Source organism: Lampetra fluviatilis, chromosome 7, assembly GCF_964198595.1.
Source record: "Lampetra fluviatilis chromosome 7, kcLamFluv1.1, whole genome shotgun sequence".
In the NCBI taxonomy this organism is placed as follows: Eukaryota; Metazoa; Chordata; class Hyperoartia; order Petromyzontiformes; family Petromyzontidae; genus Lampetra; species Lampetra fluviatilis.
In genome coordinates, this window is record NC_136281.1 from 12,350,695 (window position 1) to 12,367,907 (window position 17,213).

The window sequence follows — 17,213 nt, forward strand, 5'->3', positions numbered from 1 at the left end:
ACAGCTGACTCAAATATCATCTCACCATGAGCTGAAATGGTACCCGAACACGACAGCTATCCGCGATGCAATGAGCAATCCTGAAACAATGCAATGAGCAAACCTTGATAACGATACATCAATCGTGCAGTTTATCTATCCAGGAGTCTCAAGTCTTTGTTTCCAGGGGGGGGGGGGGGGTCCTACATTTGTATGTTTGCCCTATTTCCTTTTAAATGAGTGCAGAATTTCGCTTGTGCAAAAGCAAGATACCTTGAGAAAACCAAGGCACATGCAGGGCGCGTAGATGTGTACTGCCACCTCGGTGAGTTACGGGCCAGGAAAGTTCGGGAGTTTCTAAAAAACGTGTCCGAGCCACCAAATCGTCAACCTCTAAAGCACTGAATGACAGCTGTACGATACCGCGTTTGGGTTAGCAGTGGCATTACAAATTCAATGCAGTGAAACTTGGTCTGTTGACATTCCAAATCGTGTTTCTCTGCCAGGAGGAGATCTATGCCATGCGCCTCAATTGCATCACTTCGTTGTCACTAGAAAACAAATGTCTCTGCGACTGATTCCTTCGCTGTGAAAATACGTTGAAGTTGTTCGGAGCCATTACTCGAATGGATTTTCACTAGATAATATAAAATAATGTTTTTCCCAATTATGGTATTGTTGTCCCAAATTTATGGAATTTACATCCATTGCATCCGGTGAGCAAACTTGGAAGATGATGTCATAGAACTACTTCTAAGTCACTACAATAGACGTATTTAACAACTCTAGGAATGCACCTTTTATGTGCTCTGAATCAACACAAACTGAAATTTGTAACTCTCAGAGTTGGAATTAGCCCAGTGAAGTGAAAAACCTAATTTACTTTCAGGGCTCTTTGTGTATTCATTGGTGATTGGGTTAAAACCATTGACGCGCTACACTTGAGAACCAATTTCATAATCAGAACCTTGATTTAGACTGGAATAATCCAATGAGCTATGAAGCTCTTTTCACAAATGTCCAGTATTTCATAGATGCTGTCTGAATTCAAAGCCACCTCAAAGTTGTCAGTTCAGTGCTCTGACCTTTGAACTACCCTGCCACCTCTGATTCTCTAGAATGTTTGTATAGTTTATCTTCAATTTAGGTGGAAAAAAATACATCGGGAATAAAATTACAATTCATCACGATAGAAACGTACTTTTAAATGAACATTCACATTTGATTCCGACACCACTCTTCCTTTGTCAGGCCAGAAACATTTTGATCGCTCCCTATACCAAACGATGTGGTTCCCTCCTGACCCTGGTAAGGCACAACTTTCGGAGCACACAGCTCCAGCACCACTCAGCCAGATAAACCTGGTTGAATAAATGTAATGCCCATTACGAGTGCGTCTTGTTTTCGGGTCGTACCGCGTGTTCGGCCCGATTCCCGCTCCACTCATACACGTTGCAGTTCCTGAAGAAGCTTCCAGCACGTGGAGAAAAATGTCAGACACCGTGCCAAAACAACATAACACGGGACAACCAGAAAACAACACATTGGAGAGTCATGTCCCTGATTATAGAAAGCCTAACTGAGTATATCAAGACCTTTTAAAAAGGAAATTCCTACATTGAGATATTCGGCCAATTCCTTAACAGTTCCAAACAAAGAATGACGTAAACTTCACTAAAATTCAAGCGGAGAGAACTTCCCGACTTTCCACTTTACCGTTCTCTATCCATATGTAAATGTGGCCAACACAGGCACAAGCCCGCATCTGTTGATGTGGTAATGTGGACCGTGAGTGGAGTAGTGAGGACTGGAGTTTGGGGAAGCTCGGCTTCAGTTGAAGTCCGCACACAGAGCACAAAGGCTCAGTACGTGCTGTGCCGGCCAAATAATGGCAACACCAAGGCCACGAACAAAGTCGAGCCACGGGATTAGAGAATGGGTCTCATTTGGCATTCAGGGTTCTCTGGGAGCCTCTTGCTAGCGTGGGGAAGCCGGAACGTGGGCCCCCAAACTCCCCCCCCCCCCCGGGTAACGAGGGCAACCGCCTCTTTGGTCCCCTGGTCCCGTCCACTCCCACCTTCCCCACCCCACCCCCTACGCCGCCACCGACCCACTCTGCATCGCACCACCGCGGAGGAGCCTGGCCGTGCAGCCTTCTGAAAAGCTGCTCGAGGAGCAGCGGCACTGAAAGTGCCCGGCACAAAGGAGCCTTTCAAGCCGATCTGCGAGTCTTTCTCTGCTTCTGAGCGCTGCGAATGATTCGTAGCACGTCTTTTTCTTTCTCTCTCTCTCTCACCAGCTCCCTTTCTCTCTCTCCTCTCTAAGCGCTGTGAGTAATGTGTATACAACTTTATTTATTTCTTTACCTACACTTTCCACCCCCCCCCACCTTCACCGGGATAACTGCCTCAGACACTAGATCAAGGTGGCTGGACGGCTCAGGGGACTAATTCCAGTGCAGAAGCACCGGACCGGCACCACCGAGACACACTGGGCTTGAACTCGCGGCAGCCACGCAAGATTAAGCCAGGTTTTCGAGTGCAGTGAGGTGATAGATGATGGTCCCAGTGCAGCCATCAATCACCGCAGCGAAACAGTCAAAATGCCTCCGTGCTGAAATGAGCATGGGGTCGTGCTCATCCGTACTGGTGACCCCGCGCCAGTCACGGAAATTCGACATTCCTCTGACGGGGGCCAGTCTTCTCGTGGAAGTGACACTTTTTTTGACCTTACATGCAGTGCTACTCATTTTATCAACCCCAGAAGGATCGACGGGTGAAATGGAACCCCCGACTAGAATCAAAACTTGCAACTTTATCACCGCAGCATCACCAGTTCAGATAAAAACTAAAAATCTGTAAATTAGTTTTTTCCATTTCATGTGGCCAAACCCTGCTGTAAGGGATAATTTTGTGTGAATGCCATAATGTTCTGCACAACGCCATCACCAATGTGTATGGTGTCCTGCTTCTGATAATCACTTTCTTTGCAACCAAGCATCAAAAGGGACAGAATATGCTGAACTTGTCTTGGGAAGCTCATCCAAATGCATTAACTTTGCTCACAGTTTATCCTTTCCCATTCCGAGGCGTCTGCAAGTTGCAGGGTGGGTCCCGTCCACCACTGAGTCTTGGAACGCGCAAGCGGTTATCGTTAATTTTATTCAGAGAGGCACAGCGCCGTTGTTTTTAAAGACATTATATTCATCTTCTTGGTTCTTTCGGTAAAGTCACGTAGAATGGAAATAATAAAATAATAAAAGGTCTGTCACCTGAGGACGGCTGCTTGCGTTGTGGCCGAAACGTCGTGAGAATTATTTTATTATGTTTTATTTAAATTATTTTATTATTTCCATTCTACGTGACTTTACCGAAAGAACCAAGAAGATGAATCCCGGCAGTCACGAAAGCTTTAAATCGAAAAGACATTATATTCATAGCAGAGACCCTTGGCGACACGACCGCACTCTACCTTAGCTGGCGTTGAGCTGTGCCACACGCCCTCCCGCGTGGCCTTTGTCGAAGCCTCGAGACCGATAAAGTTATTTTTGATTTTCTTCCAATTCCGTTCGATTCTCTTTCAGATGACGTAAGTGTACGTAAGTGTACGTCATCGGAATGGGAGAGGGTTAATGTCCTATGGCAGCAGTTCTGCCCGTCGTTTAAAAAATCGTTTTCGTTTGGCGCTTGACTTTTGTGTCCATCGCAAAACGTCAATGCAGGGCAGAAACATTCATCTCGTGGCGCGCGCACAGACGCACATACAATGGATACTGCTGCACAGACAAACACGCACACTCTCACATGGACATACGCAGAAAACACAGTTGTCATGAGCCCAAAGTGGCACAGTACGGGATGGCGCAGCACATCATTAAACAACAATCCACTGCCCATTACGGCTTGCAGACACACTATACTCAGTGGCAGAGATGCAGCGCTTAATGATAGCACTGCCGTTTTGTCTGATGATTAAAGAGTACATGTAGGCTGACTGTAACAGCACATAACACTTAGGCTAAAATAGCGGTTTTCAACCTCCTGTCCCAAACGTTTCCGCACGGTTTACCCTCCCATCTTTGCCACCTGCTCATTTTAGTCTGAGGTTTGAGAAGCCTGAGGCTCAAGTGCCCAGACTGCTGTGAAATGGTGAACTTTGTGGCTATCACAGATCTATATGACGCACATAGTGGCTGCATAGTCCACATGCTATCCACTGATCTACTTTGCACAATGTCAAAGGTTTGATTCCCACAGCAGAATGTTAATTGATTTGGCAAATGGTCCCACAGTGCCCCCTAAATGTTCTGATGCGGAGTGAATATTTAGCACCCTTGATATCAATTAAAAGTACAATTGTCAATCTCACAATCTCATTGTGTTATTTATTTGCTCACAAATGTATCAATTATACACCATCAACTCAACTGACTTAAGGTGTATTGGACTCTTGAGAGGCAGTGATGGCTGGACATGGTGGCATAGACCTGCCCGTCCAGTCTCTTGGACGAGGGGTTTGGTGAACCACACACATTAAGACGTCACAAGGAGGATGGAGTAACCCATAATCCATCTTCATTGCTGAGCAATAAGTAAACGTATCTTTAATTATATTTTTGCAATGAACAATGCTGCCAGAGGTTTGAAATCCACAAAAGATCGGTTTTCTTTAAATGCAAACCAAACTATTTCATGCACACAAAATAACCACTGCCTTTAACCACAGAACAGAGTTAAAATACTACACAATGTCTGAAGGTATATTTAAAATCGTGGTTTCGTGGGACGCTTGTTACATAAACCTATACACTCATTGGTTAATTCTGCCACGGAGAGAACATTGCTTTTGGAGGCATAAAGCCACGTCTGCTCAAAGGATTAACGGGTCACACTGATTGACCACTCTGGGCAGTAAATTGCATAGCCACAGGGCCCGTGAGTGGCTTTTATCCGAAAGTGAGAAACACCATTAAAACGCACTTGTTTGGGGGATAATGTGGAAAATTAACAGATAATGTTTACGTCGGCTGCAACCGGATTGACAAAAGGAAAGGAAGAGGCAATTTTCGAGGCATATCTGCTGGGGTAACAGATATGGGCACATCGGAGAGTCCGACTGTCTGGTTTTGTACCCAGCTAAAGCGCTCCGAGTGAATGTCTTGGAGGGAAAAAAACAAGTTAAAGCCCAACAGGTCTCCTTATTCCATATATTGTGGAGGTGGTGCTAATTTCTACTGGTGGAGTCAGTGGTGGAAATCTGAAGCGTAACCACTGACAACCGTAGTAATTTCATCAAACCTCGGTGGGATGATTTAGTGAGTCAACTTGTGACCGATATCTAATTTAATCACCAACTGAATATGGGTTTGGTGCTATAACTATGCCACCAGGATGGATTTTAAATGAAAGTGCAATTAAAGATAAACAAAGTGTATGCGAGCATTTGTAAACACACTCGAGTAATATTGTCAAGCGCCGACACGTGTTTTATGCATGTTCCCTGGAGGTGAAAGGTCAAGCTACCTTTGAGCCAGTTACATTTATTTAGTTTCAACATTGGCCAATAGTCAGTACTTTACATAGGAGTGTAAGCTTGCACAGATTAATGTACAGACGCAAACCAAAACTCACGATAATTGTTTTTGTGTCGTCACAATCGCTGAGGAACGACGGGCAACATTGAAGGCTACCAGGAGGTGAGCCGACGCCAACAATTGTTCTGCAGTCTTCTACCTCTTAAGATGTTTTCAGAAAATTAGTATTCATGCATTCGGGAGGAAACTTGAGCACCTGGAGAAAAACCACGCATGCGAGTTCATACTGAACAGTGAATGCAAAAAACTATGATTACACTTTATAAAATACAAGTATTTACGTTATTTAGTTCATTATAGCGGTGTTGATAATTATTTTGTTAATGTATGCGTCTTTTACAAATATGAGAGCCCAATGAATTTGAAAGGAAATTTAATGGGTGAGATTTGTTTACACTTCAAATGAACCATTAATTACGTAGCAATGCAATTTACACAAATACAAATATAAGCATTGTTTCTGTGAATCGTGTTCATGGCAAATACATTTACAATATAGTAATTTTAACGGTGATTTGTATTCTTTGTTTTTATTCCAAGGTCATTAACCACGTGTGAGACTACAGCACGAAAGAAATACATATTAATAACAGCTCGTGTAAGTTATATTACAAGGTTAGCCACCGATCATAATCTCGTACAATATGGTTAAAAGTCACACGTGAGCCATGTTAATTAACGTATTATTTGATCAAAACACAGGAAAAGGAAAGCAAGCGATTGCTTGTGCATTCTCAGCCTAATCCCATGGGGAATTAAACGCTTTAATAATCCAACTTCCAGGGCAGGCAGACCTTTCACTCAGACACAGCTCCTCCCTGCATCCTCTCTTCATAGCATACGAATCATGGCAGGGCCATTGTACGAAATGCCGCTGATTTTCTATTGTTTTCCTCTTTAAGGCAATGTTATTTATGTTAAGTTCAATGCTCATCGAAATAAAATTGTTGCATTTTTAAGTGAAATTAGGCTACTTTGGAGGTCGAATTGAGGTCACACGACTGTGCGGAGCCAATTACATTTTTTTTTTATTAAGAAAACCCCTTTTACTCCAAGTTAACGCGTCAAAAGGTTGGTGGCTTGTCTACCATCTGAAAATTAGACAATGCAAAAAATCTACTTTGTTCCCACCCCCCCCCTCCATGTGAAAATGTGCAATGGTGCTGCCAGCATAACACAATGCAGGCTGCAAAGGCAATGTTTTTCTCTTGCAAGGACATTGCTCCAAAGCAAGACACCACATCCTCTCCACGTCCAGTCACATGCAGAGCCTGGCCCAGACGTCACCTTGTCTGTGGCACAAGCATTGGACCTTATGGGGAGCGATAATGTAGTGGTTTAGCGCTACGCTGCGCTATGAACCCGGTGACTCGAGTTCGATTCCCGCTCACGGCCAACACCGGTGACCATTATCTGAACCGGTCCTGGTGCGGCGTCTAGTAAACGTCGCCACTGCGGGAGACAAAGGCGGCCGGGCGTGGTGCTGGCCACCCACCCCCTCGTGTGCCGTGCCGGCTTTCATAGGTGCTCGCCGACAGCACTTGCCCCAGCAGTCTGTTGAGGCTACGCGGGGGGATCTTCGTCTTTGTTTGGATCTTCCCCGCCCCCCGAGCTGCCCCGTGTGAGAATGATGGTCGAAGAGATGGGTGACGTGGCTCTGCCTGCCGCCGCCGCTGCATTTGTATGAATGTTGAACGTCTTTCGCTAGTCTCGAGGTGCGGGGGAAGGACAACAAGCTAAACACGCGCAAAAAGAGTTGTAAAGAAATTATTTTTCAAACTAGATGATTTTAAAGTCCATAGCTACCAGTGGCTTCCTAATAACGGAAGGAAGAACGTTCCAGACGGCCGCAGAAGCGCGTCTGAAAGCACCGCGCGATGCGGTGACCGTCTTTGTTCGATGGCTCGCCAGCTAAAAGTCGCTGCTGCGAGGGTTTAAGGAAGCGATACTGTGTCCAGGAGCAGTTGGTAAGTGTGGCCGGGGACAAGCTGAGAGACTGATCAGGACATCTTAATGCTTGCAGGGGAGTAACGCATACGTGTCAACTCCTTATTCAGACCTTATTGGTCACCACGTGCCCCTTGTGAATCTCAACGTCCATCCTACAAAGTCCTATCACAAGAGATGCCCTTTCTGAGAATCAAAGAGGTGCAGGCTGCAGTGAAGGTTAAGAACCACTGATGTAGACTAATGATTGGAGTCACGTGTGCTTGGGGCACCTCAATGGGCTGGCAACAACCACCGGATGAGGGAGGGTAAAACAGCAGCAGGTGGCCTCATGCAATGTGCGAGTGGCACAGATTCGATTGGCCACGTCACATGATAATCCGATTTTTTTTGTGTGCAACGTTTAAGTTGCGATAAATACATATTCGTGTGCAATGAGGATTCGTGACGGAATAGAACCTGTTTGTGTCCCACTCCCGTTGGCCTTGGCGTTTCTTCATCGAGGGATCAGTTTTTTGTGTGAACAAAAATCAATCTAAAGTACACTAACATAAGCAAACCTATGGATGTATTACGCACATATAAATATGTTTTTACGGCACTAAAAATAAGTTACTGTTTTACGTTCAAGGTAACGAGCCACACATGAGAACTTTAAAGGTTATGCGTGACATGAGGAAGCACGGTGGAGGCAGGGGACAGATACATTGTGATAAGGGGTGAGTGGGCTGTTATGGGGTGAGTGAGCCATTGAGTGCTGTGGAACAGTGGAATAATGGAAGGGATAGAATACGGTGAAAGGTGGGTTTTTTTTCTTATTGTTATAGAGAACAAATCTGCATCTGACATGCGAGTTTAATTAATTATAGCAAAAAGCCTCGACTGGAGTCTTCAGAAACGGCTGTCGATGAATGTTTTGCTCAGTTCGCAATTGAAATATTTAGTTTTATTTTGTTATTGAGAGGGAGCCAAAGTGCCCAGAGAAAACCGCCACGCATACGAATAAATAACGCTTAAACATCTAGACTGTAGCTGTAGGGCAATTTGGGGTTACCTATCTCCTGTACTGTCACCTTCTGGCTACCTCGTAGCCCTTCAGATGTAGTGTCTTGTGCACACCGCGACATCTAAATCATTCACTAACTCTGCTTCCAATAGTGCTGGATTGCAGACGTGCACCGTCACATCAGCAATAAAAAAAAATGTAATAATAAGAAAAACAAAACATGAAAATTACGTAGAAATTCACCCAAGAGAAACCCACTGCAGGCAGTAATGCCAAGGCATTAATAGAGCTGACCGGGTTGACCCCTTGACCTCACGATCTTAAGTTACTCGGGAGTGTGTTGGAGTGCCTGAAGTTTAATTACATTCAAACACGTAGTGTATAGCATCTAAGGAATGGCCCAAATATGTAACAGGTGTGAGCTGCAGATGTTGTGATATTGCATTTGTAGCTGGCCACGCTGTCTGTGCATGTTTTGATACAGCGGCCAACGCGGTAAACCCTCATAGCTCTCTCTGCCCAGCTACCGCGCGGAGCAATCGCTGCATCGCCACAGGAAAGGTAAGAGAGGGCCCTATTATGCGTAGGTTTTCAGTTGTGCTGTGCAGCTCTCTGATGTTTTTTTCGGGTTGTGCCGCGTGTTCTTTTGGCATGATGTCCCAAACGAACTCCCAGCAAGTGGAGCGAAACGTCGGATAATTCGCCAAACCACGTGCAGTATAACCCTAAAGCACATCGTAAGCGTTAAAACGCCCGAATGAATGCTACAGCTTGCATTTACACTCAAGAGGCCATCACTGACAGCACCAATGATGCCGCCACTAGAGCCCGCCATCACTTCCTTCTGACAGATCTAGCAACATCCCTGAGACTGAATCCAGCATGAATATTTACACGATCTTTTGAAACACGTGTTGAAGACCCAACCCAAAAATATTGAGGATGTAACATTGTAGATACTCCTTTAGGCTGCGTATTATATCACAGGCTGTCTGGCATGAGTTTTAACCTTTGTCAGTGAGAAACGTGAACTTTTTTGGGGGAGTTAAAAATAGCGATTTCATGTGGCCAAGGCAAACAAGATAAGGCCGAAAATACTTAAATAAAGTCGAACTTTCTTAGAGAACATTGTAAAGTTTTAATACTGCCAACTCGTCCTCCAATGACATCCCAAAGTGCAACTTGTTTTATGTGATATGTCAACCTATGGCAATTTGTTTGGCCGATTCATTTTTTTGTGAATATCGGTTTACTGTCGCTCATTACTAATGGGCAATGTAGCGTCCCCCAACACATTCACGAGCTTGAGCTCTGAACTTGCGATTGCGTCTCAAAGCTCCGCGGTGAGACTTAAAACAAATCCACAGGCATGGCGATAAACCCGAGGAGTCCGCACACCTGGATCCCATGCACAATGTGTGAGCTCCATGGCGCCGGCTACAACACCACACACAATGAGACACTCTCCCCTCTGGGTTCAGGAGAAACACTCTCCCCTCTTGTTTGAGACACCCAGATGGGAGAGTGTCAATACAGAACCCAGAGGGGAGAGTATCTATACCAGTTATCAGCAAACTAAAATCATGAGAGCCATTTTTTTTCATTCGGTACAAACCCCAATATTTCAAGAGTTGCAATGCGAGTACGAGACGGTGGGTCCTTAAACAATAATATCACGAAGCAGTCCTTAAAGAGCTGCATGCAGCTCTGGAGCAGCAGGATTGCCAACCCATGGTCTCTACTGAACCCAGCAGGGAGAGTGTCTCTACTACACCAAGCTTAATTCAACATAAAGCCAGCAGACTGAAAACCTAAAATCAGTAATGGCAGCACTCTGCTCTGAAGCCCCAAACCAGGATTTTGAAAGTGAATTGTCAAAATGCCTTTTGCAGAAATATATATTTCAAATTCTGAATTGGGTTAATAATGTATTCAACTGCATATTTAAGTTAAATTAGGTGGGCATTCCTTTATAAGGCCTCTGAGGCCCCTGCATTCCTTGCAACCATACTGATCGGACACTAAAACCATGAGCAATGCCCACAGTGCACACGGAATGAGCTCTTCGGTAGATATGAACCATTGTTTGGTGCGGTTCCACGCAGGTGGAACTCGTAACTCTTATAATGCGTGAATAGATTTATTTTTACTTTTGTATATACACAGACAGCATTTTGTCGTTTTAGTTCTGCTCCTGTAAATAAACAACTGCCGACTACACCTCTCGATTCCCAGCTCCGACCTATATATCCATGTGCCACCATTCACAATCATAATAACCATCATCCATAGTCTATCCATTGTTGGACGAAGGCCTCCTCCCCACGCCGGCGCTGTCCCTCGCAATCCTGCGAATCTGCGTATGTTGAACTTCTTTCGCACCGTACGTAGCCAACCGTACTAATCGGAGGCGCAGCATTTCCGCGCAAGGCTTCTCTCATTCCTGCACATGATCCGATATCACCCCTCCATTTCCTCTGGTCGTCCACTCTGATGCGACCTCTCCTTTGGCTGCCATTTACATCGCTCGCCTGAATCAGAGGTCACCTTTGCCTTCTCGCGGTGTCCCACCCAAACCCACGTGCTTTGCTTAATGGTCCAAGTGATGTCTCTCATACACACTTGTTCTCTGATTCACGTGTTTACCCTTCTGTCTTTGGCATTGCAATTCCAAAAAAAATTTACCCCTCCGCGCTCCCTTTTGCAATTTCATCTTTTGTTACGCTGTCGGTATAAATTTTTCAATCCGTATTTCATAGCAGGAAATGTGCACTTATTTCGATTTAAAGCTTTCGTGACTGCAGGGATTCATATGCTTGGTTCTTTCGGTAAAGTCACGTAGAAGGGAAATAATAAAATAAAATAAATAAAACATAATAAAATAAAGTTCTCACGACGTTTCGGCCACAACGCAAGCAGCCGTCCTCCGACAGCTCTGTTTCTTCACCTGAGGACGGCTGCTTGCGTTGTGGCCGAAACGTCGTGAGAATTTTATTTTATTGTTTTATTTTTATTTTTTTATTATTTCCCTTCTACATGATTTTACCGAAAGAACCAATAATATACGCACTTATTGTAAGGGTTTTTCAGTACGATAATATTATTTAATATTGAAATAAACAGTATCATGTGACTACTATATTTCCTACTTCTGATTGTAACTGTACTATAATATTGTTTGAATTTCTACTACCGACAAGAATTGTAGATAGACAACTAGATTTTATATAGCTGATCATGACGCGATAAATTTCTGGAACTGCATGTTATAAAACAAATTATTTCTTGAAGATAAAAAAAATCCATATATGTAGGTTTGCTACCCGTGCATGAATTGTATTGCTTTAGAGTCACTTGTATCCAATTTTAAATAACATAAGAAAGTACAATCCAATACAGTACAGCACAATGTAAAAATCAATGCATAAAAACGATATATTGTTAATTGAGACAATAGAAATACAAAATTACAGCTGGACTTTAAACAGGCATTCATGGATAATGTATCCACGGATCTGCATAGACTCGTAAATCCGAGTAAACAAGTCACGTCCTTAAATTAACACGTTAATTCTCCACATCACGCACAAGAAGGATAGGTTTTAAGTATACGAACACGCATAAAATACAAGCAACGTCCCGCTGGGAGAAACTAACTAAACGCGCTCACGCACACACGGCACGATGCGTGGGGAGCAGACACGTGACACGCACAGCTGTTGTCCACGAGCAGGACACCGAGAGCGCACGATTGCGTTGCAGCGAGCGGTGATTTTGCTGCTATCTTTCGAGAAGACAATTGGGACCCCCTCTGGCGTCGAGCCCAGACTGATAGCATTGCAGACGGCAGGGACCGACAGAGACTGCTCGTATTAGCCAGCCCCATTAGGGCTCGTGTGCGAGGTAGGTGTGTGTGTGTGTACACGTGTGTGTGTGTCAAGCATGACCTTTCAGAGGAAGCACTCTGGGCTTCTGGGTGACCTGCGCCTAATCTCATATTGAGGTGGCATGGCGCGCCCGCAATATGATTACGGGTTCACCTTATTGAATGAAGTGCTCGCCCGCCCTCTGGCTCGGCGCTTGCGTGCGTATGCGCGCACGTGCTCAACCCTCGCGCTAGACGGCGGCTGCTTCCCCGCCGCGCGGCGTGTTTGGCGAAGGGTAATTTCTCTTTATGGGCCGTGACTGCCGAGCGGACAAATAGCACGCCCCGCCTCGCCGTGCCGACGTCGTAGCCTCCCTCGCCCCGCGCGGACAATTAGAATGCCGAGCGGCGACACGGGAGATGAACAATGTTTTACATGTTGGCGGTTCTTCGGCGAACAAAGACAAAGGCGGCTAAACTGGTCAAAACAAGCTTTGCGATGACGGTGGTCATGGCGTGACCAAACCTGTCGTATTCGTTTTGACACCAGTCGGACGGTTGGGTCAATAAATAACGGGATATTTGAATAATCGTCGGGTGTTTTTGCATCGACGTATATATTGCAACTACACAAGTCAAAACGAGAGTGTCGCCGTGCCGTAATGAGCAAGGGTGTGATACTCTTTTCTGCCGGCAGCCCTGTGGGTCAGTGAGTGGAAATTCCACATTTCCATGACGGGAGGAGCTATTCTTAACATTTGCAAACGTTACAACTCTCCGCCAACTCCTCTTCCCGTTGGCTGCGTGAAGCGAGGCCTGCACGTTTTGTAACGCGCGAGGCCACGTGGAACTGACCCTGGAGAAGAGCGCACGGTCAGGTACGTTGGTCGATAACTTCCGCAACGCGGGTCTTTCAGATGGCACATTGAATGCGGCGGGAGCAGCGCTGTCAAAAGTGAAACTTCTGTGGACGGGCATGAAAGAGTCGATAAATCGTGCCAAATGGAGACACATTCGCAGAGTGTTCCCGAAAAAAAAAAACGAGCGCATTTACCGCATGACCCACGGGTCCTAGACGAAAAGCCTAGGACCCCATCACCCCCCGAGGGGTTTGGAGTTGTGCACTAATTCAAAGCAATGGGCTCAATTAGATTCAGGGCACGGTCGGTGGCACTTGTGTAACATGGCTATGCCGTACTGATGATCCTTAATGAGTGTGAACAATGTCCACATGTTCCGCAGCTGCTGGTTAGGTTCTAAGATTGTGTGTGAGCCTCCTGCCTGCCGAAGAGAGCTTAGAGAGTGTTGAGAGTTATTTATTTATACGATGCTGTGCCACTTAAATATTTTACCACCTTAACAAGTACATGTAGTATTTTCACGTGCGCCAGCACATTATGGTTACTTTGAAATGAGCGCCGCGATCGAAACAGCAGAAATTGTTCCACAAACGTGGTTCAGGTAGCGCTTTGCCAAAGCCCCCACCTCACCACCAGGTCACGAGTTAAGAATCGCAATTTCTCTGGCATCAATGAAATCGGTCACACTTTGTGGGCAGTCTACAGTGGTTGTCCTCTGGAGATAATTATAATGTGGTCATAATTTATTCTTGTTTACTCCAGGAAAGCCTGACTGAGCATCAAAGTTTTTTTTCAGGAGAGGGTCCTGCCAGGTTTTCGCAGGAGGAAGGAGACTGGAGAACCTGGAGGAGACCCTTGCAGAACAGGAGTCGGGAATCGAACTCAGGCTCTTCTTAACTGTGAGGCACGAGTGTTACCACTGCGCCACCCTGCCACCCAGATATTGGATACCCACCATCAGGGCTTTCGTAGTACATGTTGTTTATTGTGAAAATTCCGTCACAGTGCCTATCATCACTGTTTCATTTCTTTCATGGCTTTATTTTGGTGATTTCGAAAAGTTTTTTGGTTTGGCCATGTTTGTTTGTTGTAGTACGGAGTAAGACTGATGGCCTTAATCTAAGTTGTCTTGTGGTTGTTGTTGTTGTTTGACTTGCATCCCACTGGGATTTGTGTACACAGCGTTGGTGCACGGTGCTTTTTCTGCAATATTTTGCTGTCTTTTCTTGGATTTTCTGTTTGCACTTAGTCACATTGTCACTATAAATATGTTTTCTTGTTCGTGTTTTTGTATTTTGTTTGTTGCGGTTGCACCCGATTCAAGAGCCGAATGGCTCACAGGGCTCTACCTAATACATGAACTTGAACTTGATGTGGAATTCCCACCAATGACTCAGGACTGGCAACAAGTGAGTACCGCCAGGCTTAGTAACCGCCGCATGGAGGATTGTCTGAGTCAACCTCCAAGTGGCATTTGAACTCTCGACCTTCTGAGCTTCATTTGAGCGTTTGCCGCGGGAGCGCCCCCCATTTCCACCGCTGTTAACCTGGGCCTGGTGCTAAGGCAATGCTGTTGGTACCGGAGTGCTTATTGAAATAACTCCATAGCAGTGTTTTGTTAAACAGAGCTCTCCGTGTATGTTTATTTATAAAGGACACGTTGAATTGCACATGTATATTTCTATTTAAGATAATTAAGATAACTTGTACGGCTTCACTGTAAAGGATATTTGATCAACTATAATTACATACGCAGTATAAACTTACGACGCAACATACAGGCTTAGTGACGGGGCAGTTTCCAAATTAGTTGTGCGTTATAGTTAATCAAAGCTCGCAGATTTAATAAAATAATTTAAAAAGGAAATTGAACACTTACAAACTAAATTTGTCAGAAGCCTACAAGATGTAATGGGAAACATTAGGCTTCTACTGTAAAATATGTATCATATTAATGCCACCAATAGACCACGAATAGGTTTTGGAAAATGATCAACGACAGCTTTCAGTGATTTCATTGCGAAACAATATCAAAGTAAAAAAAAAGTCGACGAGTTTCGCTGCTCAATTTACAATCGCATGGAGAAGTGCCTACGTCCATTGGCAGCCCTGAGCCAGTTGTGTAAATTCCACATTGCTATGGCCAGTATTACAACCGTCGCCTGGTGGCCCAACGGTAGAAGCGAACAACTCACAAATCGGAAGGTTGCGAGATCAAATCTTGGTTGGGAGTCAACTCAAGCCCCACCGTTCCTCTGTGCTTGATACGATGAGTACCATTTTGTGAGAAGTCAACGGTGGTTGTCCTATGAATGTACTCGCCCCCATCATAGGAATGAGGAATTTCCATCGCTGGCCGAGGACTGTTACCGGGAGATTAGCACTGCCTCAATCCTCATTTGAGCAGGAAATCACTTTTTTAGCCTCATAATCGGATAATCAATAAGCGCACACATTTTTTTTCCCTTCTCAAATTAGGTGTGTAATACAGAGACCAGCACTCGCATCTTGATCAATCACTTGCGGTGAAATGCGTGCGCGTGAAACATAATACTCATTCCTCATGCGTTAAGCGCGCGGACACACACACATAACACATGCAGTTGTTGAGCACACACAAAACAAGCACGTTTCGACTTACGGACTGTCAGTGCATGTGCTGGTCCCGACAAGGCTTACCATAATGCTGGGGTGCTTTGGCCACAACTACTCCACTGCCCGACACATTTGTCTCCGTGCTACTGATGTTTACACTCCGCAACGGGCACTCGTTTGAGGCTGGATCAACTTAGCAGAGGCCTACGACAGCTCCAGGTATCCACATGCTGCTCACGCTGGCACGTTCCACTGACGTTAGGAATCGAGCCCAAGTGGATCGTGGTGCAGCGCAAGAACCACTGCACCATCACGTACAAAGACAAAGCCTCCTCCCACCCCCCGTATAGCCTAAACGGATTGTTAGGGCAAGTGCTGTTACAAAGCACCTATGAAGGTTGGCACGGTCCAACACCATACCTGGCCGCCTTTGTCTCCCCAATGCTAATGTTTACAGGCTGCACCAGGTACTATTTTTTTAAAACGCTGAGTCGACCTAGGGGAGGCCCAGAACCGGTTCAAATATTCGCCACACGTTATCGGTCGTGAGCAGGAATATAACTTTGGCCGTCGAGTTCGTAGCGCAGTGCACCAACCACTGCACTACTGCACTCCACACGCAAACAAAGACAAAGATCTCCCATGGAGCAGACTGTAGGGGCAAGTACGATTGCACACACACACACGCGTGCAATATTCGCGAGTACCTATTTAGATCAGTATGCCACCCATAGGGGGTGGCCGGGGAAGCATCACATTTGGCTTTAATTGCTTCCCCAGTACTAGCTTCCACACATCACTCCAGCTTCTCACTTTACGCTGAGTGTACCTACAGGCGTCTTCTTTTCAACAGTGCAACAACATAGTGCGATTACCGTATTGCAAATTAAACCACGCGACTTGCAACCCAAGGGGGGGGGGGGGGTCGTTCCCCTGGCACGGCGTGAATATAACCAGATTCGTGTGAGCACCATCATCGAGTGCATTCGCCCGTCTCTGCTGGTTGAAGGCTGAAAGGCTGACGTCTCAGCACGTACCGTGAATTTCTTCTCCCGAGGATGGCTCTCAGGGTGTTGCCGCAAGATTCTGCAAAGCCGTTAGCGATGACGCATTGGCCACATACCTGCATGTACATGTGACGCTAGTATTTCCATTATAAAAATGTTTAATAACTTACACGTCTGTGCGCATTGTTTGCGCTCCACAATTGCAATGGTTCCGTGTATAACAATGCATTATATATTGTGCAGTGAGACAAAAAAAACTTTATCAGCATTCAAAATACAAACAAACTGGCCTCGGCTTAACTTTCCAGACATCACTCGCCCTCTGACATCCGTTTCAAAGCATCGCTGTGTTTTCATTTCA

The 17,213-nt window shown here is 45.3% G+C and overlaps 1 protein-coding gene across 1 annotated transcript in view; it reads right to left on the reverse strand.

Moving 5' to 3' along the window:
• LOC144933585 (tyrosine-protein kinase receptor-like) overlaps positions 1 to 17,213 on the reverse strand; it is a 179,132-nt gene that overhangs the window by 146,565 nt on the left and 15,354 nt on the right. The window lies entirely within an intron of this gene.